Here is a 24803-nt window from a genome sequence, read left to right on the forward strand (position 1 = left end):
TATGTGTACCTAACTCAAATGGTCCTAGTATAGATATCGACCAAAATTAATTAATTAATCAATTTATTAATTTCTTTCGTTTTAAAGGACATTTTGGCATACAATAAACAAAAATAAATCAAATTTTTAAATAATTTAAAACATATGTTTTAATATGTTTTATGTTTGAATAAATATTTTTTGATATTTAGCAAACATCTTGAGTTATCTTACTACTATTAAGGAGAAAAGGATGTAGATTTTTTTTCTGCTTACCGTCGACTACAACACCAGAATAAACCAAAGCGAAATCAGAGACTTGAGATATATAGCATGTCTCGGTTTGCATTTCACGCCAATGGATACGAGACTATTTGATTTTCTAGATGTGTTTATCGCCTCACATACGTTGGCGTCTTTAGATTTTGGATGTTTTCTCTTCCTTCTAATGCATAAAATAACATCTATTCATCTTTACTATATTTTTAAATTTTTTTTTTGAAAATCAAATTTTTTTATCATGTAGCGCAGTTTCTATACTTTTGGCCCATGAACCATCTTTGGACCATATTTTATTTTCGTGCAGCCCAGTCTTATTCAGGGATCCTCTCCCTCTTCCCGGAGTAAAACCCTTCATACTTATTGAATTTGTTTTTTTTAAGTAATTCGATATTGAATAAGTCTATCTCAGGACCTCCTGGGATAGAGTACAGTGAACTTCCCTCTTGTGCGTACTCCATGTAAGGCTGTCTTAACATCATGGGGGGCAAAGCGATGTTCCGGAGCCCCATACTTAGCTGGAAGTTACATGCTTATACTCTTGAAGTCACAGATATTATTAGCCCCCCCCCCCCAAATGAACTGTAGTTCTATGCCTGGATGGGATCCACACGTTGAGATGTTACTGGTTTTATGGACAATTCTGATGGATTCTGCAATAGCCACTCTTTTTTCCCCATAATTACACTTGAAAAGGCCTTATTTCTTCACACCACCTATCATGGCTCCTCTTTCACTTGATTTTGATCTGTGGGCCCCTTGGAATATCCCAGGACACAAGGGGGCAATATGACCCCAGGCTGATAACCACTGATGTAGTGTACATGGGGAGTTCAGTGCACAAGAGTGAACAAAGACCATTTTTTCCACATTGTGAGGTTTTTCGTGCCAAATAAGCGTAAATGTAATATTTTTGAGTGCCACAGTGACCCAAGTTCTTAGTTCATTCTAATGGAGCATTCTGCGGCATTAGAATGAACGGTGCACCGCAGGATTGATTGTGCAAAAAAAACTTTGAGAACCAATTTCTGGAAATCAGATGTGGTGGACTTGGTTCACTTATGGTGCGAACCTTCCATATGTACTGCCATAAAGAAATTCTATTCTATATGTTATTTTACACAAAATATATATTATAGAATTTATAGTATAGAATTAACAGTATATTATAGAATTTTACCTCGTCATATTATAATCTATTTTTGTGTAATAATCTTTACGCTTTAAAATGTCAAAGACGTATTAGCATATGACGAAATTTATACTGATGCATATTTCGAGTTTCATTAGTCCATAGCTTATAAATGGCTTAGCACTTTTGACGTAAACATTTTCCTACTCACATCTTTGAATGATTGCATTCTCTTTCACTTGATTTTCATCCGTGGACTAACTAATTTAAAATCTTCTTAAGATTGATGGAAATATACTCCACGGATTTTGTGAAGCTGTCATAATGGATATTTTCATTTACGATACGGGAAGTAAATTCCATTTTGGCATTTGATTAAACGAATTTATCAATTTGATCATTTCAATTGAATTAGTTATTAAACTACTAAAATTTGATTTAAAAGTTTCAAACAGAGATGGAAAACTTGAATTGTGAAACGATTTTGCTAGTGATTATACTAATTATAATAATAATTAGTATATATATATATGTATTAGTGTATATATATGTATATGTATATATATATATTAGTATATATACTAATTATAATAATAAGAAAAGAAATATTCAATTCATTAAATTTATAACACTATTAAGTAAAATGAAAAAGTAAATTAAGTAAAATACCACGTATATGAGTAATAGATAGTCCTTCTAAGCTTTTCGAAGTAAAATGTTTGATCTAATAATATCTCAAACAAACTTGTAGTTTATTTTGAAGAAAGGTAGTTTTTTTATATGTATAAACTAAAAAACCAATTATATGCGTAGCATAAAATTTTTATCTAATCTCCAAAACACAAATTTTCAATTAATTTTTTAATGTATACTTCAAATGTTTAATATGATTATTTAAAGCAGATATATCTGTAACAACGAATCTTTTTACATCTTGAAAGACGATTTAAAGGTAATATAAGCCCATATTTTTATTTTGCGTCTTACTATTTATAATCAGATTATGGCTTTATGAATAATTTCATTTAATTTCGATAAAACATTCCATTTAGTCATTCAGTTAATTTGAGAATTAAATAAAAAAAAATAATGAATAAGATAAATTATCTTGTTCATTACTTTATCTTGATAATCCCTCAAAAGAGGACAAATAGTGTTGTTACATGTATATTATAAGTATTCGGATGTTTATCTATTCACGGTATTATTATGATGTTTATGATTTACGGCAATAAGAATTGAGTTTTCCTTTCAAAAATTCCAGTTTTTTCCAGATAACTTTTTTTTGGTTTATGAAAAGTAAGCTATTCCATTTATTCACAACCGTACTAAAAAAAAAAAACTCCCTGCGACAACCACAACCTAGAATTATCCCTTACAAATCGTTACTGGTGTGTCCTTGTCGAAGCAGTTGATTGATGATATATTAATAACTCATGTAACTCATGGTCCATTTTACCCATCCCGTTGAAAATTTTAAACACTTTAATCATATTCCCCCGACGTCTGCGCTCTTCCAATGTTAACATATTCAAGAAATCAAGTTTCTCTTGATAGCTCAAGCCTTGTGTGCCATCAAGAGCACGCGTGGCCCTTCTCTGTACCCCTCGACGAAGTATATATATCTCTCTGTAAGTATGGTCTCCAAAACCTGACGGCATACTCGAATCCAAGACGAACACTAAGCCCCGGAAAAGTGGAAGTATCACTTTAGAAGAAAACGAAGATCTAACAGACTATTTATATTCATTATTTCTAGTTGCGATAGTAATTAGCAATGTTCTCATCACACTGTCTATTCGTGCACGTTTATTGCTCTTAAAGTTTGTTATGGGCATTTATACGCCACCTCGTTGGGCCTTCTTGTGGCTTCTGTATTTCTAGCTGAATGTATATTTGGTGTTCTTCTGCTCACAGTGACGAAACTTTTTCGAAGTGGATTCCAACTCATAATGAATGGGAGTTGAATTTTAACTCTTTCCTAAATATATTTTCGCATCAGCCAGCTTTTAAGGGCCCTTCGCCTTATGATTTGGTCCCGTCATCCTACTCAGATAATTAAGGTAAAAGATAATAAAAAGTCTTTGTTGCACATAAACCGCAAACCGCTAGATGCTATCGGCAACCACAGCCGGCGTCAAGAAAACCCGTACTTTTTCGGAAATTTTCCGAAGGAAGACGCTTGATGGGGGAGAAAAACCTCCCGTTCCGTCATTATTCTATGGCCTTTGTATTGAAAGCCATAAATTATTGCTTCCCCGAGGCCGGAGGAGGATGACTGGACCCAGTCATAGTGCGAAGGGCCCTTTAAAAACCTTCGTATGGATAGCGGAGAGTGACATCATCCTCGGATAAGTCGTCATCTGGTGGCAGGGTCAGCAATTGTGAGCTTTGGCCTGAGTTAGGTCCGACCGTCCACGTACGGTCCCGTTCAGTGCACACGAGCTCCAAGGAAAGATTGAGAAATTTCTTACCTCTGTAGTGTAGTGGTCTAAACTAGAGTGTTCACCCGGAAAGTGAAAGGACGTGGGTTCAATTCCCCGCATGGGAGTTGAATTTTAACTCTTTCCTAAATATATTTTCGCATCAGCCAGCTGTTAAAAACCTTCGTATAAATATATTTTTTAAACTCATTTTTATTGTAAATAAATAGTTACATGTCTTTTTGAAAAAAAAAACCCATATTATTTTAACATGAGAAATATAAAATTGTGTTTTACGGAAAAATGACTTCTCGATATAATCATTGAAAGTAAATATTTGCTGTCGTTCAAAAGATTATTTGATAATGTATTTTATCATGTTTGTGAAAAAGAATATGGACATCAATTTTCTTGAAGAATATATCCACATTGGACTTAGTACTTTGAAAATATTTTTTACCGATTTTGAGTTTTTATATACTTTTCTTTTGAGATATGTCTTATTTGCACTGAGTTCGTGGGCAAATTTTGTGTTTTATTCCAAATTCCATAGCCTTAGATGAATCATATGAATTTGAAATACAGCTTCTGTTGAATCTGTGATCCTATAAGGATATCTATACAGGGTGTCCTGTAAGTACTGATGCGGCCTTTATCTCATCAACCGCCTGTCGTAGAGATATGATTCCAATTTAAAAATGCTCAAAACGCGTTCAAAAATTACCCTGTACCAGTTTTAAGAGGGAGAATACAGTATGTCACAAAATAAAAAAGAAATTTTTATACAGTCCCCTTGTCGTCTAACTTCTAATTGGAAAGTTGTTGCCCTGTCTTTTCTGAGCCCAACAAAAAAAAAGCCCCATGTTTTTAACTGCAATATTCACTGAGATATTTTAATTCAAAAATCTAAGATAAGTTGGAAAATAGCAGCAAAAACTAAAGGACAACTTTTTACCTTCTCTCATTTATGCTGTCCTTTCCTAACTTTTCTCAGATTTTTTTTAATTCGAATATCTCAGCAAATATTGCAGTTAAAAACATGGAAGCTCTTTTGTAGGACTCAGAAAAGACAGGTCAACTTTTTAATTGGAAGTTCGAGGACAAGGGGGGGACCCGATAAAAATTTAGATTTTTTATTTTGTGGCACACTGCATTCTCATTCTGAAAACTGGTACAGAGTAATTTTTGAACACAGTTTGAGCATTTTTTAAGTTGAAACCATGCCTCTGCGACAAACGGCTGATGAGATAAATGCAGCATTAGCACTCACGGGAAACCCTGTATATACTATTTATTACTGCTCACGGCTCAGAAGTGAATTACAATGTCTGCACGAAATAGCAAAATAGCAAAAACCAGTTCTATAAAAATATTTAACTCTTCAATTGTTAGACAAGCATTGAAATATTCAGAGCAGAAAATTTTTGAGGGGTTATGGGGTAAAACGAAGGAGGTACTCAGAATGCTATAAAAGGACAAAAAATCTATTGTCAGTATTAAAAAAAATATAGCATGTTGCACATCAAGGAACATACTGTATTTATATGATTTACCTAGATTTGAATAGTTTAAAAATGTCATTCATTGTTTGCGAACTTACTTTTCTATCATTATTGAAGAATGCACAGCAATATGTCTCCTACACACCTGGCATTTCCCTTCAAAATGCAAGGGTTAAAAATAGTGTTTTTGGTTGGCTTATTAAGAAATGAACGTGAACATTGAACCATTCTGCTGATAATTATAGAAACTTCACAAACAGCTCACAAATGAAAATTGAATATTTAGGAGTTGTGCTTAGACGAGGAGTGTATTTATTTATATATATATATATATATATAGATGCATCGATGCCGAAACGAGCTCAAAATATAAAATGCCTTTACTTGAAAAATAAGGTAGTTAATTGTATGATATAAGAATTTCAACCATATCATAAAGTTATTTTTGTTATTATGGGAAAATGGTGATGTATAATTATGAAAACGCATCTCTTTATTTTTGTCACATTACGGTTATTTTATGCGCACGAGGATCGAGGAATAAAATTTAAAGTGAATTTCGACCAGCTACTTAAAGACCTTCATGTCAGGCTACAATCTTTATTCAAAACAACACATAAGTTTGATGCCCTCTTAACCAAGGGTAAAGAACCTTAAAGTAAGCCCCAGTTGCATATATCTTCAGGTTGAGATGGGCAGCCATACTACTGCCACGCGGTTATCAGACAAAACGTATGCGTCAGAATTATCAGTGAACAAAGCATTAAAATTTAAGTGCAAAAATAGCCTCTATATTTATTGGTTACATTTATTTTTCATGTACAGTATCATCATTTATTATTATTTAAGTTTTTAATAATTACTATAATGCATTTTATTTGAATTTATTTATTAATATATTTTTATATTTTTGTTATGAAATATATAAAGTTATTTATATTACATTCAATATTGTATAAATTGTTGAAATTTATTTTAACAATTTGTATAATATTTCAAAAATTTATACGTTTATTTCTCCGTTAAGGTGGTTTTTTTGCAACATTATGAGTATTGCTGTGAATGCACTTTTAGGATTTTACCGGTTGGGTTCAAGCTGAGGTTTTTCAATTTAATGTGCGTAATTAGTTATTGTAGAAACCCATACAGTCATATACTCATATCATTACTTAAACTTTGTAAATTGTCATGATGTTTTATTTTTTTTCAAAATCTTTGATATTTGAGGTGATATTTTTTATTAATAACGATAATTATTAAAAATAGTTCTGGTCGAAAATTAAACAGCAGCTGTCTGAAAAATTCATTATAACAAGGTAAGTGTACTTCAAATACCACTAGACTTCCTCGGAAGACATTAGACAGCATTATACTTAAATAAACACAGGGTGGTCCAGAAGTCTTCACCTTTTGAAAAAAAAAAAAAAAATTGCTATCAAAGATAGAGACAAACAAATACAAAGGCCACAACAGACAAAATGCCCAACGAGGTGGCTGAAAAAGATGCTCAGAAAAATATGGACGTCGAATGCATATCTAATTATATCAAAAATACAGCAACCCAATAACAGCAATAAAAAACCAATAATTATGATAAAATATAAATATACATAATGCCCATAAAAAATTATGGTTGTCTTATGATAGCTTCTCGATTTATCCCAATATGTTTATCGTATTTCCTTTTAAACGTGTCAATTGTGTTAGAAATCGTGACCTCCCGAAGGTAAGCAGTTCCATTCATTCACAACTCTATTAGAGAAAAACTTTTCTAAAAAAATGTTCTTATTACCCAAGCTCCTGGCATTTATTAGCACACATTTTAATTTCCCTGTGATTTAGTTTCAATCGCGAGAAGCCATCCAAGTCAAAGGTGGGTAATTCTCCGCCTATACTGTTATTATTATCATTAACTAACCCGCATTCATGTTTACGTGGTCTGCAAGTAAAAACCTGACCTAAGCCAAAACGATTTGAAGCATTTGAAAGAGAAGGTTTCAATTTTTTTTTTACTATCCACTTTACTACCATGTTTACTTCTATTCTTTGTAACACCAATGTCAGAAATAAAATCGAAAGAAATGCTATGCAGGCTTGACATCGTCCGTGTCATCAAAGGTGTTGCATGTAAAAATTTTGTATTAAATAATAATAAAATAATAAAACTTTGAAACCTTTTCTTTCAAACGCTTTAAGGCTGTTTGTCTATAGGTTTTTTTTGATATTTTACTTCAAGATTTCTAGACCACCCATTTAAAAATTTGATAAGTTAAAAATCAGAATTTTTTTAAAAAACTGACGGCATCATGTAAATTACAGGTATGCGATATCTTACTTCTATCTTTTATATCTTACGTGCTTCTTGTATCAAAAAATATATGCAAAAAAAATTCGTTAATCTTGAAATTTGTAAAGTAAAAACACGCAGTTTGTGCGTGTGTGTGATAGAATACATATTCTTACAACATATTTTTTTTTGGCTTTTTTTAAAGAAAGTATTTCAGTACAATTTTTCTTTGTTTAAAAAATATATATTTTTCGTTTTTGTTGCAAAGATTAATTTACAAATTTCATTCAAATACATGATTTTTATACTTTAAAATGGGGGAAAAAATATTTTCCATAGTGCGTTGCATAGTTCAATCAACAAATTTCTCTTTGAGTAGATAGAACTACCCCCCTCTCCCAATACACACAGTATTGCTGTACGTTCAGGAAAATCTTGATGGCAGCGAGTCACTATTTCAAATATGACTCCTACGTTTTATATCATCATTTTGTGTGTTTCTTGGAATTTCTCGGAGAGAAACTGCTCAAATTATTGAGGCATATGATGGGTTCTTTCGCTTACGTATCTAGAGTGTAAACATTATGCGTATCACTCTCTACTTCTTGAAGGTTTTTTTTTCATATTTGAAATTGGAAAGACTTTCTGTTTTTTGGCTTATTCTGAAAGATGGAACTTAAATGGCTGGAGAAAAAAAATAGCACAATGTTGTTTCGAAGTTTCATTTTTTCAGCATCAGGTTGATATTTGAATTCGGGTTTGTGATCAGTATAGTCTCTAAAACTTAGAGGTTGTAAAAACTGAAAATATTTGGAATATATTGTGAATTATCTAAAAAAAACAACAAAAAACCTGTGAAACGTGTGTTTAACTATAGTGGTATTTTTGATAATTTTGATCCATTTTAAGTTCTAGGGTTGCATCACCTCCTCATCATTACAGGACCGAAGTTAAGACTGGATGGTATGGCAATTAAAATTCCTTTTTCGTCATTATCAAAGCATTAAACGAGGCTTAAAGACTGTATTCTAGTCAAAAACTTAGAGGTGGTACACGCCCAATTACTAAAAAACGAAATATTGTGAATATATGATCTTTATAAATAATTTTTAAACACCGTTAACACATCTAGTTTCTGATAAAATTTGGATTTGATAAAAAATTATAAAGCATATTCGAACATTTCCTACAGAAAATTATGTAGTGTGTTATTAAATGGTTTTGCACTTCATATAATACAGTATACAGGGTGGATGAAAAACGGGATGTATGGCATTTAACTGGAGAACCGTTGCTCCTTGAGGCATACTTCTAATTAGAAAAAGTTTCCAAATAACGTGTAGTACTCAGATATGTCATTCATGTTGCAAGAGGTTGTATAGTTATTAAAATATAATATGAAAATTAACTTTCTATGCAGCCCCCGTGTACCCCAATACTCAATAAGAAAGTTCTTATCCTGTCTTTCCTGATGCCAACTAATAAAATTCCACGTTTCTAAGTGGAATATTTACTGAGATATTCGAATTCAAAAAATGGAGGAAAATTGGGAAAAGAGCTTTAAATACGGGTAAACCGTTTAACCCTATTTAATGATGGTTTTTTCCGACTCTCCTCCATTTTTCGAATTCGAATATCTCAGTGTATATTGCACATTTAAACGTTGAATTTTTTTTTTGGTTGGCATCACGGGAGACAGGACAAGAACTTTCTAATTGAGTTTTGAGTTTTGGGGCACACGGGGACTGCATAAAAAGTGAATTTTTATATTTTAATAACTATATACAACCTCTTGCAACATGAATGACATATCTGATTGCTACACGTTATTTGGAAATGTTTTCTAATTGGCAGTATGCCTCCAAGATCAACGGTTTGCCAGTAAAATGCCATATGCCCTGTTTTTGTCATGCACCATGTATAACCCTTCATATGGTTGATGAGCTACAATTTGATTGGTTGTAAACAACAAATACTCCATTTAATTGACATCAGAATTTTTCAGATTATTTCATACTGTTTTAGTTTGTAAAAATGGATGGTAATTTGTTTTTAATTAGAAAGATTATAAATTGTCCTGGTTCAGTCATAATTAAACATAGAAAATTTTAGATTATAAAACAATAATTCATGCATTTAAGGCAAAACATCAGTTGAAATTTTTTAGATTTCTTAAACTCGTATAATAACGAAAAATCGACGTATGGAACGCAATAAAGTATACTATATTTTCAGATTGCAAAACGAAATAAAAAAAACCAAAAAAGTATTTGGCTTAATCTAATGCGCGTATGTTTTCACTGTACGGACCTGTTCTTACATGTTATGCGTAGCAGAAAAGACGCTTTACACTAAGACGCTTACCTGCTGACATGAAGAACACTATATTATCAGAGAGTGATCTTCCACCTGGACCTGTAGCAACACGTCACTCCTCTGTATTGTGAATTTCGATATCGGGGTTCAGATGTGTGAGCTGTAACAACAGTCTTTGATTTCGAGTGATTTGAATCATAAGAGCATCGCTACTGGAGGCTATTCATTGTCAAACGCACCCGTGAAATTAAATCAAAACATACCGTAACGTTGTGAGATGTTATGATTGAACGAGAGTGGGGGGGGGGGGGAAACAGAGCATATACGTCGAGGAGTTTAGCTCGAATTAATTCAGTGTGATGATATAACAACAATCCTAGTACTGAATAGCTCTTCAACTTCCAAAATGTGTTATTGAGGATGTAACGTATTAATCATACAGAAGCGTAACATCTGATCATACAGAAAAGTATATAAAAGGATAGTTTGTTTATATATATATATACATAACGATAAGCGTTCGTGAATTTAGAATCAGACGATATTAGGATAGAATATAGTATGTAAACACGTGATACAAACACCATTTCGCATACGGTATGTTGATATGGTTTACCTTTGCTTCACAACACATATTCGAGGCCTCGGAGTGAAGTGTTTAAATTCGAGATGACTGACGATGAGGTAAGGATTTTCTCGACTCGTAAAAGACATAATTTACAGAAAATCTCATTTGAATTCATAGCTTTCGAACGTAGCAACTAATTATGTTTATTTTATGAATTAATTCTGGGATGTTATAATAAAAGTTGTTTTGTATGGAAGATGAAATGTTTTAGAAGAACGGACAGATGTTTCCGTCAGTTAAGCTTTGTTCGCGATAAATGTTCTAAACTCAAGTTACGGGATGGAAAATCACAGTTCACGAAATAATTATTGATAAATAAGTTATTTATAAAAATACATAATGATTGGAAAGAAAGTTATGAGAAATTTTCAGCCTGCACTTAACTTGAACTTTTTTTTTTTGAAATTTCAAAGATTAATTACATTCATTGCTGCTTGAAAGCAAGAAGAGCATCGCTATTTATTAGAACTTGTTGAAAAAATATATGTTTACCAATTATTCAAAAGCTTACAAATCATTTTCAACGTTTTCATGATTAGGTCCATTACCCAAAATAATTAACATTTCGGATGCAAGATGCATAAAAACTGAGTGGTATTAGATATTAAGATACTATGAATTAAACTAATATGCCGATTTTTTGAAATTTTAAATTGTACAATAGAGTCTCTTTGTGTATTTTTTGATAAGATTGAATTTTTTTTTTGAATAAAGGAAAAACACAATCACTACTTACGTTTTTATTAGTTATTGTCTATTAGTTCAAATATACTCGTTTTCACGATTGCTGAGTTAAACGTACTTCACGTAATGAAATCGTTTGAAATATTGATACATAGAAAAAACGTTTTTAACTATCTCAAGATCTAAAATAACGTTTTTATAAACGTAAGTGCGTTACAGATATTCTAAGAAACCCGGTATATACAAATCATTTATAATTGAAGTGTAGTAATCTGTGTTGAGTAGTTTTTCGCAAAAACTACTAATTCGAACACAGCCAAATTTTCAGTATATCTTAATGAGACCATGGGAGAGAGATCTATGCAACAGAAATATAAAGTATTCACGAGGTGAATAAATGGCACTTTTTTTATAATCACCCCAGGGTGTATAATTATACTGAAACTACTCACAGACCTATATAGCACCCGTTTTGGTGGATGTACTCCATCGAAACTTAGTATATATATTATATGGACCATGTGGGAGAAAGAAGAATGCAATAAAAAGAACCACTTTTCACCTTGTGGTCGGAAATTGAGTTATATTTTGTTACAAAAAGTCTTTCACCCATGGGCTCATTAAGATACCCTGAAAATATGGCTGTGTTCGGATAAGTAGTTTTTGCGAAAAACAGAAGTACGGGAATTTTGATTATAATACATACACTGGGCATGTCAATCACAGTATTGCACACGTATACTGCCAAATGACGCAATCATGATTTGGAAAATCTCTTGAATCAGTGAGTACAGTGAGTAGAGAATGGTGTTTTGTACTACGGAACACTATGAATGCATTTACTATGTCTTGTTAAAGATTGAATTTCATAGTATAAGTGGAAAGCTCGGTATTCTTGCCCCTCCATTCGGCAATCACACGACAGGCAAGAATTCATAAGGGAAATACGTTAAATCGTGAACTATTGCATTAATACGTCCCAATCTCAATTTTCATTTCATGGTGAATAACTTTACGTCAGTTGAAAAGAACTACGATTCGAATTTCTAATTAACGCGTTCCATAATATCATTAGATTTTACTGATAGTAGTTAGAGGTTTGAATGCGTCCCAACCTATTTATTTAGCTTTAAATCAATTAGCAACATTTTACAGACGTTAAAAATCGATCGATCTTGTTTTAAACACCCAACCCCTCCCCTCGGAAGGATATTCAATTCGTACTGCAACCAACAGCTAATAAAACTTCGATTTAAAGAGTAGCATAACACTAATTAATTAATATAATACGGATAGAGATAATCATTAATGGATGTTTTACCGGTGTGCATGCGTGGTTAAATTTAAGATATTACATAATTGTCACATTGATTGGTCGTTACTGGTTTTACATTATTTATAAAACCACCGATGTTATCTCAATTTTTTTTCCACACATCTATAATTTCATACTACCGTGCTCATACGACGATATGCCAGGATTATGCTTAGTGATTTAAATTTTTTTTCCATAATATGTATGGAAGTATCTAAGATATGCCTATAATCCGATTCATATGTATATAATTCAATTTTAACCATGTTTCATAGCTCATTTTTATGTTTTTTTCGACCTTATGACAGAAAAAGGACGTTCTATGTTTTAATATTTAGAAGTGGAAAAATGTATAAGATATGCTGCAAAGTTTAAACTCTTCAGTTGCAAGTGATAGATGTTACAAAAACACACCATATTCTTAGAAAAAACACAAGAATGAGATTTTATAGTTCCTAAATAAAAATTCAATGCGGAAACAGAAATATTTGAATTTTTCTAAAACGATTTAAAGATGTTCTTTAAGGTATAGAAAAATGTTAGCGTGCCTACTTTACAACTTACGAAACATTTAATATCACGTAACATGAAAGCTCCTCACGTTCATTAGGGAACGTTCTTTGATTTTCTTTTTCGTTAAGACTTTCTCCTTAAGATTACACGCACATTGAATAGATAAAAAGCTAACGAGTAAAATCCTCTTTGATGGTACTTTTAACATTACGCTAGACTCATCAAATAATATAAATGACTTGGCTTGAGTCAGTTTGTATGTGAGTGCCAGTTTTACGTGTTACTTATGTCAAATTCAACCGTAACACATTTTCACTTTTATCACGGCGTAATCAGTACATGAATGTATTCATAAATTCTAAGAAAATTAAAATAAATTGCATTTCTGGTGAATAAGAATATATATATCTTTTACTTTTAATTGAATTAAGAAAATTTCATCAAATAACTCGTTAAAACTTAATTGCCGCCATAAAAGAGTCAAACTATGCCAGTTATCTTGGTAACTATCGGTATTTATTTTAGTTGAGGCGATAATTGGTTTTTCCTGAATAAAAGGTATTTTCGAATAAAATAAGTTGATGTGATTGAAAATGATTTTGTGGTAATTCCTACAATCGTTTATATAGGCTAATTAAGAAAAAAAAAATTTATTATTCTAATTTGAGAAAATATCACTATAATTTTCTGGGATTGACGATATTTCGTAAGCGGAGAAAATCCCTTTATTTTTTTCAAATAGGACTTCAGATATCCTCTGAAGCCATGCATAAAAAAACATTAAAATTTAAAAAAATTAAAAGCGAGTGTCTAATATGCGAAACCGTTGTTAATTATGTGCAATTATTAAATTAAGAATATATCACTAACGTGTGTCATTTCATAATGTTTGTTATATTGCAATTTTAAAATTTAAAAAAAATATATATAAATTCAAGAAAATAGATGTATTAGTATAAAATGCAATTTAAATGTTTAAAACATTTTTTATTGCGTTTAAATTCTAAAAAATCTTGAATTACTTGTGAAGTTCATCAATTTATGCATTTTTTTTATAAATAGTGTGAAAGTACGTACCCGTATTAGGTTTCGACAAAAGTGTGAAATTTAAGACGTTTTATAAATCAATCTCAAATGCAAATTATGTATAACGACTCTATACACGGTAAAATACGAAGATCGTTCTCGAAAATATAAATGGTGTTCCCGTTAAATTGGAAAGGTGTTTCGTTAGAACAATATAAAGTAATTCTAACGATGGTAATTAGAACATTGTCTAATTTTTGTCTTGCTATGGTCATGAAGATTTCATTTTTCCGAAATGAATTTCAACATTTGTTTTTCCCTCGTTTGCTGGTTTCACGGTAATTAAGAGAGAGACAACGACGTAGTAAATTAGTGACGATAAAATTCAATAAATGCTTCATGTATTAAGATAATTCTTTCATTTTCGTTAAATATTTCTATGCATACTAAAAAAGGTATTTATTTAGAAAACTCTTCAGGGAATTAAATACTTATTATCGTTTCCTTGATGAAGGTACGTGGAAAAATTAGCGCTGGCTTTTTCAAATTAAATATTAAACTTTTCTTGAACTATAATCTTAAATTGGCGCTTCACATGAGTTATGTAAAAATGTATGAGTTGAATCTCGGTTATACACTATAAAAATCGTTTTCACATAGTCCCTTGTACAAAACGCATAGTTTTTCATTTATTTAAAGTGTAAAAGCTATTCAATATTTTACACTCAAGAGCGACAGAATTTTGACAAATCAATTAAAAATTTACACGTTTAAAAATTAGTTTCCATTTCCTATATGTTTTGATACGTAGAAACTTTGTAATACACGTGTATTTTGATACTGGTAGTATTAGTATAGAATAAATCGTATTCTTCAAGTTAAGTCTGTGTTCCGCTGAACCCCATTCATTATAAGGTGTTAGAAAAAAATTTAAGGACAACCGAGATTTTTTCAACCAATTTTTTCGTAGAAAAATATCTATTTTTAGTTAAGTTAGAAGGTTTTCTTGATTATCTCAAAATTATAAATTCTGCACTTATGGGGTTTCTGAAATAAGCGCTTCAATTTCTCAACACGAATATTTCAGAAGTGAAATAGCATATCTATTCTATTGAATAGCATATATATTCAGCTTCTATAATGATTAGTGTGGAATGCTTACTAATTATTCCAATAAAATAGAAAAATACGTCCTCGTATTTTTCCATGCCCTTAATCTGCAAAGTATTAGACAGAACAAAGAGGCTATAATGAGTCCATTTTATAGCACCAGAACAAGCTGTTCATTTCCTTAGTGGCGGGTAAAGAATTGAACGCATCCAAGATTTATCTTTCTTGACATTAATCCAAAGAAAACAAGACATGGTAAAGAAGGGTGAAATTCTTAGAGACGATCTCTCAATTAAGCAGACCAAACGTGTTATCTTACTACTTGGACCAAGTTCGAGTACAGAAACACAAACAGACAAAGCTTTGTTAATAATATTTGATTTGGGTTATTATTTCTTCTCTTGGAGAAATCGGATGGCATCTTTAGCGATTCTTGTGTGAAAATATTTTCCGTTACTACATCGCAAGGAATTTTACGTGTCATTATTGAATTTATATTAAGATTTGACTCCAATGTTTGAAAACAAAGTTGTCGTTTCATAACACTTAAAAACACGTGAAATTGAAGTAAATGCAATATATTTTCATTTGATAAAAATGTACTAAATAAATTGTTGAAAGTGTGGGGGTAAGAATGTATTGTTATGCATTTATCTCAGATTGGTAAACAGTAACACGGTAGCTGATTTGGACCTGTTGGACGATATACTCAAGAATTATGACAGAAGAGCAATGCCAACAAGCTTAGAAGGTGAAAATTTTCTTTTCTGATGATAAAAAATAGATGTTTTTTTTTTAAGTATGAAACATTAAAAAAAATTTATTTTAGGATTCAAATGAAAAAATATAATACAAGGAAAATCAAACATAAATGCACATCGAATTTTTTAATATTGACATTCAAGTAGCTCGTTAACATTTCAGACAGAGATGGAAAACTATTTCTTCTTACACACATATTTATTGTTTAACAAAAGGTTTCTTTTTCTCAATTCATTATTTGAAAATAATTGCTAGAATTTTTTTTATTCAAATTGTGATTTCTTAATGATTTGGTGTAATTCATGTTTTTTCCCCATAAATACTCTTAAAATATTCAGATTATTACAGTTTCCACACTCTTTTATTGATCTCTATGTAACAAGAATGACACGAACGCGCGGTTATTTTAATAAGGAAACATTTCCCAATATAGGTCAGCAGAAGTCGTTTTTATCAATTCATCAACATATTGGAAGCTTATTAATGCTGTTTTTCTTGCAGCAATTTCCTAAACTTTTAATTTAAGTTTTAAACTTTTAATTTTTATCACGTTTGTGAGGTTGAGGGAAAGATTGTGAATTTTTATTTAATAAATAGTGGATACCATAAATTTAAATGACTTCATATTGCCGAAACTTATAACACATGAAATTTAATGGATATTATAACTTAGGAAGATGGATCGTGGAAGCGTTATTAAACTTTCTGACGTATCATACAGAAAAAGTGGGAAAATCCTAGTAATCTCTAAAAAAATATTAATCAGTCGTAACTTATCAGGAAACGTGAGCATAGGAAACCCGAGTGTTCTCTCTCTGCGAAGCAGACTCACCAGACTATAATTTTGAAAAATTCTAATGTGGGTTAAAAAAATATATAAGACACCTCCGGAAAAATCGAAACTCATCGATCATAATAATGAATATAAAAAAAAAAGATGATGGACATAGAGATTGATGATAGCGACCAGCTCCGGTAACGAAACTAGTTATTATATCGAAGAAATCAGCTTAAAAAATAAAGAGAAGAGTTAATGACAAAGATTTAAGTACGGCCAAAATATTTTTGTTGAATTACTCTTTCATGAAAATATATCCCTCGAATCTCACTGTTACTTGATGATTTAAAAAACAAGAAAATGAAATTATGTAAAAGAAAACTGTCTCAAAAAAATAATAAAATCAGCTAAAAATCCGGTTTTTTAAATGCATCACTTGTTGAAAAACTAGAAAATAAATATGATAAATATAATTAATTACTTTAGAACATTAATTTTTATTTACTAATCCAAGTGACTATGCACTTGTCATCTGAAAATTGATTTTTGATAATTCTTTTACTAAGCGAAAATTCGATATATTTATCGACTATTTAGTAGTGAGATCAGCACTTAAACGCGAATTACAGGATGTAACGAAACTGATGGTCAGAACTGTAAGGGGTGATAGAATTCGCCAAAACAAACAACTTTCACCATACAATATGTGGAATTGGAAAGTAAGCGGTGAGCCGCAAGAAGGCGCTTTCTCTGGAGTGGACGGAACGTCACCTTTCGCAGAACCTGTCATTCAGTTGCTATTCGCGGCAAAGATGCAGCAATATTCGAATGGGAAGAAGGCCGATACGCACCTTATTTACGGGGCTGCAAACGGTAATACCGTAGAAGCTGGAAGACTTCACTAAGAGCGATTTCCAAACAGGGCGGTACCTGATCGGAGAACATTTCAACGTTTTCACGGGCAAATCAAGGAAACGGGCTCGTTCCTCACCTAATGACATGACAGAGGTCGAGCAAAGAGTGAGAATGGTTAATCGGATAAAAGCAATCCTTGATGCAGTGGACAATCATTCTGAATGAAGCATACAAGCAATAGCTCGTGATCATGGTGTCAATTAGGGTTTCCGGGTGAGAATTTCCGCTCACCCGTCCTCGGGAATTTTTGTGATTTCCCGTTCCCGAAATCCCGAAAAAAATTTTCGACAAATCGGGAAAATTACTGTTGTGACACATTAATACTGAAAGTGGAATATAAAAGATTAAAAAAAATCAATGGGAATATTTGTTGAAAATTTAATTTTCTATACTAATAGTATAGCATTGCTTTTGAAAAAAAATAGGGGAGGGGGAGAATACGGAGAGATTGAGTAAAAAAACGTGGGAGAGAAGGGGTTTCCAGTTTGTGTAAACTGTACTAGCAACCCTGCTTACTACGAAATCCTAAAGTACTGTTTCACCGTCGCGACTCGTCGCTTGTTTTCCGTCCCCTCATTGTAGGTATAAGTTGTTTATTTTGGAGAGTTCTATATTACGCCTTACAGTTCTGACCATCAGTTAGTTATACCCTGTACGTTAGACATAAGACAAGCACATACACATGCTAGAGCAGTGTAGCAATAATTTTTTTTACGAAAAATGTACAGCAAATACGATATTTTATTTATTAATACTTATAATATGTACTTCGCTTCAACTTTATTTTTATTCTAACATAGAGTTTCATTGTTTATTTTTTTAATAATTAGCTTCTGGTGCTTCATTTCGTCAATAATTTAATAGATGTGTGTGTATTAATTTAATATCCAGGTGTACCGACGGTGGTTTCTTGTGGGATATTCATACGGAGCTTTGGATCGATAAATCCTTCAACCATGGTAAAAATACAGGATTTTAGATTTTATCTGTAAATCAATATTTAGTATTTGATAGTAAATGAATGTTGTCAGATGATTTTATCAATGAAAATGCTTTGATTTATTTATAGTGATCAAAATGACAATGAAATATTGCAACTAAATTTTGGAGATTTGTTTTCTCAGCATTGATATAATCAATACTCATACAAAATTATGGACAGATATCTATTACGAAGATCGTCTTGATCTATTTTTATCAAACTCATAAACAGTAGGTAGAAGCAAGCTTGTCAGTGATATGAGTTTGCTTCTACTAAGACCAAAATAAGACATAGCAAGAACTAATCTGTTTCTGTTTGCTCAGTAAACGGAAAGGAAACACTCCAGAAGACATCGTTCTACGGAAGTTCCATTAGATTCTCCATTCGCGTGTGTGTGTAGAAGTCAACTATCCAGTATTAAAAACTCGTTCTTTGGGATAGCATCTGATGATATTTGCGAGAGTAATATTACCTGCTTTTCTGGTCTTTACATCGTAACCAAATAACACAATCTCAATCAAGATCAATCAATGAATTACTAACAAGCTTAAGTTATTTGCGCTTGTTTTCAAAGTATATTTTAAGATTTTGATACATCACATATTTGGGACATTCCATTATAAACAATGAGGTTGACATACCCAACCTTATTCTGTGAAACGAGATTTAATAATCACTTTTTTTTGATAAGATGTATTCATTGTATTTGTTTTATGAACAGCAATGGTATAAAAAAAGCAATAAAAGTTTCATTCATGCAAATTAAAAACGTATATATGTTATGTTTTTTTGCATATTGTCATTTAAAAATACCCAATTCAAAATCAAACACCAAAAGTGTAGTTGGCATTTGAGTGTGTAAAAATACACCAAATCAAAGATATTGTATGATCAACAGTACATAAAATCTGAATAACTAGATGCAGAATTTACAGTGTGTGTAAAGTCATATCCTTATATGCCTTCATCTTTTGAACCGTTGGTGATAGAAACATACTTTTAGATAGAAAAAGTATCCAGGTAACGTTTTCATTGTAGATATTTCATTCCTTCTACTACTACTAAACCAAACACGAACCTCGTCCACGTTCCTCTGCGGAATTTCTAACGAATTAGTTAATTTCTTCTACTGGGAGCCGTATATATACATACTGAAATACTAAAGTACATTTTTGACGTGTATACATCTTTTAAATCTCCTGACGATACTGGGAGCATTCGCAAAAAGTTGCATGACGCTCGAAATTGTTTAACCATTCATATCTCAGGAAGTACTTAACGCAAGTTAAAAGCAATGATATCGTCAGATGCACGTGGCAAAAGTGCACCGAATGATATTACTCCGGTTTCAATATCTCTTCCCGTCTGGGCACAAGGCCCGCGGCCCTGATTCATAACAATTTGTTTTCCGCTATATCTCAAAACGTACGCAACTCACGTCAAAAGCAATGGTATCATCAGATGCATATGGCAGAGGTGCATCCAATGATATCACGCAATATCTCTGTCCGTCTGAGCACCAGGCCCGCTGAACTGATTCGTAAGAAATTTATTTTTTTTACGCTACATCTCGAACAGTTTACAATGAAATAAACTGCTGGAGAGCATTCCAATTATTAGCTGGAGAGCTAATAATTGGTGTCGCTTGCTAGCTATTCCAAAGAGAAAGCCGATGACAATGGCATAGTTTCATTATGTCAGTACCTAACACGCGATTCAAGGCACGAAAAACGTATTCACCTCAGAACTTGCGGCCGTGTCTACAACGCAGCCTACCCCAATTTTTTAATACGGTACCACTGTCCTTGAAAAAAAACTTTCAATTTGAAATTTATCACCCTATCTTCACTGACCCCGAACAAAAAAAATCCGTGTTTCTAATTGCAATATTAGCCGAGATATTTGTATTTAATATAGCTGAAAATATAGGGGAGGGGGAACAGTCATATCAAGGGACAAATTCGAGAAAAAAACTCGAAACACATTCTTTTCAATTGCATTTTATTAAGACTTTTCTTAATTCTGAGATGTTCTCGTAACTTTCAATCGGCGATGCCTCACCGAATATTGTACTTGGAGAGAGAAACATAAATTTTTTTTGTTGGATTCAGTAAAAGCCTAGCAATAACTTTCTACGAAGGTTTTTTAACAACTGGCTGTTGCGAAGATATATTTTGGAAAGAGAGAAAATTCAACTGCCCCTGCGGGGTATCGAACCCACGTCCTTTCACTTTCCGGGTGAATGCCCTAGACCACTAGACTACAGAGGCACCGAATCTCTCAATCTTTCCTTGGAGCTCGTGTACACTGAAAGGGACCGTACATGGACGGCCGGGCCAGACTCAGGCCAAGCTCACAACTGCTGACGCTGCCACCAGATGGCGACTCATACAAGGATGACGTCACTCTCCGCTACCATACAAAGGTCCCCCGCAGGGGCAGTTGAATTTTCTCTCTTTCCAAAATATATCTTCGCAACAGCCAGTTAAAAAACCTTCGGATGGTAGCGGAGAGTGACGTCATCCTTGAATAACTTCCTTATTGTAAGTTGGGCAACAGGGAGACCGTACAAAACATTAAATTATTTTACTATATATATATATACGCCCCTTAGTAAAAGAAATGAAATATGAAATGGGCGTGTTATTTGGATACTTTTCTAATTGAAAGTATGTTTCTACAACCAACGGTTCAAAAGATAAATGGTGTATAAGGAGTTAACTTTAACTTTTTTATAAGCTGATTACTAAGTGAAAGCTCTTTTTTCATTTCAAAACGGCCATTTCATGAACATGAATGAGGTAATTAGATTGGTGCTCATAGTTTAGAGCTGCTTTCGGACAGATACATAAAGACATCCATGCGTAGAAACGATAAACGTTATTAAAATTAGATACCTAGCAGATTTACTAGAAAATTTACTAGCAGATATCTGGTAGTAGGTAGTATAGTAGCACTGAGATCGAACCATGTTATCTGGGAATCATCGATAAAGGCATAAATACATAGTTAAATAAAGTATGGGTTTGAAACCCGGTTCTCTGGCATGTGTAGTCATTCCGAATTGCTTGGTCTAATTTGCCTATTAAGGTGCATAAAATAATTTGGTGTGACAAAATGAACAAATGGTGTACTCTGTAGCGTGTTTTTCCGTATTTTTTATCAACGTAAACTCTACGAACATTCATATTTGTGAATGTTTCCTTAGCATAGAATGTCTTTGAAACCAATTCTGATATCTAGAAATTCCCAAAATGTTTTGACTGATGTCTGTAAATATATTCTATAATATGTTTTATATTGTTAGAAATTGTGTATTAAGATTTAAAAAATGCTTCAATTTTTAGGGAACTCATGTGCATTATTAGTTGTCGAATAAAATTTATTATATCTTATAATTAGGATTATGAAGTGGACCTTTATCTGCGACAAACTTGGTTTGATCAACGCTTGAGGCAACTGACATTTTCAAAGCCGTTGGACCTAAATGATCCAAAATTAGTTCAAAGGATCTGGAAACCCGAAGTATTCTTTGCTAATGCCAAACATGCCGAATTCCAGTATGTCACTGTTCCGAATGTTCTGGTCAGAATAATGCCAACTGGAGAGATTTTATACATGCTGAGGCAAGTTTATCATCATCATCACTTATAAGCGTGATCTCAATCATCATCGTTAAAGAACTCTGTCCATGTAATTCTATACGACATAATATTATTTCGTGTACATCGAATACTCAACTGATTACAAAATTGCTAATGTAATAACTAATGTACTTCAAAACGTCATTTCATCTGAAAATTATTATTATTTCAATTTATAGATTGAAGTTGAGATTTTCTTGTATGATGGATTTATATAGATATCCCATGGATTCTCAAGTTTGTGGTATTGAACTCGCTTCTTGTGAGTGTTTTCTTCTTTCTAGCGCACATTAAACTGATGTTATTGATTATCAATAGTAAGATAAAATTAATTTTTGAGTTTTAGTACAAGGTGGTTATAAATAAACTGACACTACTCAGACGTATGCAGAGCCCATTCTGATGGAGGTATTTTGATGAAGCTTGGTATATAGGATATATGGACCATGGGGGAAAAAAGATTTAATAAAAAAAAAACTCAATTTTTCATCCCCAGGTAAAAAAGTGGCACTTTTTATCGCAGTTTTCTTTTTACCATGGTTCAAATAACATATATACGAAGTTTCAATGCAAATACGTCAGCCTAAAGAGTACTACATAGGTCGGAGTAGTGTCAGTATAATTGAGTAATGTCAGTTTAATTATACTGACACTACACCGACCTATGTAGCTCCCGTTGTGGTGGACGTATTTCACTGAAATTCAGTATATACGTTATTTGGATCATGAGAAAATATAACTGTGATAAAAAGCACCACTTTTTTTAAAACACTCTTTGGTCAAAAATCGAACTGTTTTTAATCAAATCTTTCTTTTCCTTATGGTCCATATTCTATATACCAAGTTTTATCAAAATATCTCCATCAGAATGGCCGCTACATACGTCGGTGTAATGTCAGTTTATTTATAACCAGCCTGTATATAATTTATACAACTTGTAAAAGAAAGTCCGTATTTCGAAGCGTATTAATGTTTGTTTTTCAGTTTCAAAAACAACGGAAGAGCTTCAACTGAAGTGGACCGAAACCCATCCAGTAATGCTGTATGACAACTTGAAGCTTCCACAGTTTGAGATAGAAAGGGTAAACACATCGTTATGCAGGGAGAAATTTCACATTGGTAGGCTCAACGTGATGTATATGTCTACATGTTTATAAACAACATTTAACTCTGACATTTTGACTAAAAAGATAGACTTTCCTAATTTTTCCTCTTTATAACACGGAAACGCGAAGAAAATTTTTTTAACATGGAATTAAATCGTGTGATACATGAAATTCATATTAAGATATACAGGGTGTCCTACAAGTCCTAATTCGGCCTTTATTTCATCAACCGTTTGTCGAAGAGGTATGATTTTAATTTAAAAAATACTCAAAATGTGTTCAGGAATTACTCTGTGCGAGTTCGAGAGTGAAAATGTAGTCATAGTCTATAATAACATAAAAAAAAATCTAAATTATTATACTGTCTTCCTGTCCTCTAACATCCAATTAGGAAGTTGTTGCCCTGTTTCTTTTGAGGCCAACGAAAAAAAAAATCCCACTTTTCTTAGAGCCGGCTATTCGCTGATATATTTGAATTAAAAAAATCAAAGAAAAGTTGGAGAAAAACAGAATAAATGCGGGAAAGAAGCGTTGTCCGTTAGTTTACGCTGTTCTTTCCCAACTTTTCTCTAATTTTTGAATTCAAATATATCAGCGAATAGCTCTAAGAAAAGTGGGATTTTTTTGTTGGCCTCAAAAGAGACAGGGCAACATCTTTCTAATTAAGTTTTTGAGAACAGGGCAGCCATATAATAATTTAGATTTTTTTTGTATTTTGCGACACACTGTATTTTCACCCTCGAAACTGGTAAAGAGTGATTCTTGAATGCCTTTTGAGCATTTTTTAAATTGAAACTATACCTCTATGATGAACGTTTGATGAGATAAAGGCTGAATTAGGCTTTACAGGGCACACTGTATACTGTGAAGGAATCATGCAAATGCATAACGAAATGGAAACTAGTGAGCTTTACTCATAGAATTTCTTAATTTAAAACTGACAACAGTGACGCTTCATGATCAACATTTGAAATTTCAATCAGTAACTCGAGAAATATGTTCTATAATTTTTAGGTGAATACAGTTGCCTAAGAGCAGAATTCTACTTACGTAGATCCGTTGGCTATCATCTGGTTCAGTCCTATCTACCAACCATTCTCATAGTAGTCATATCTTGGGTGTCATTCTGGCTAGACGTTAATGCCATACCTGCGAGAATTACACTAGGTGTCACAACTCTTCTGACCATATCCTCTAAAGGCGCTGGAATTCAAAGTAATCTTCCCCCAGTATCGTACGTGAAAGCCATGGACGTATGGATGGGAGCTTGCACAACTTTTGTATTCGCTGCTCTGCTGGAATTCACTCTTGTCAATTACATGTGGAGGAAAAGGCCAGAAACTTTGCCTGGTCGGAGGGGACTTCATACCATTGTTACACTGAAATGCTCCAAAGTATGTAGAAGGTTCTTTCATTTCTTAC

The 24803-nt window shown here is 32.6% G+C and overlaps 1 pseudogene across 1 annotated transcript in view; it reads left to right on the forward strand.

Annotated features, from left to right (window-relative positions):
* Positions 1-24803, forward strand: part of LOC149080100 (glycine receptor subunit alpha-2-like) — a 41200-nt pseudogene that overhangs the window by 12877 nt on the left and 3520 nt on the right. The window contains exons 2-7 of the transcript XR_016193527.1: positions 15854-15945; positions 18541-18608; positions 22034-22257; positions 22455-22537; positions 23260-23405; positions 24374-24775. The product of XR_016193527.1 is annotated as a glycine receptor subunit alpha-2-like (transcript). The remainder of the gene's footprint in view (positions 1-15853; positions 15946-18540; positions 18609-22033; positions 22258-22454; positions 22538-23259; positions 23406-24373; positions 24776-24803) is intronic.

Source organism: Pholcus phalangioides, unplaced genomic scaffold (genome assembly GCF_987345545.1).
Source record: "Pholcus phalangioides strain wild (caught in Gottingen) unplaced genomic scaffold, Ppha-v1.0 ptg000011l_1, whole genome shotgun sequence".
NCBI lineage: Eukaryota > Metazoa > Arthropoda > Arachnida > Araneae > Pholcidae > Pholcus > Pholcus phalangioides.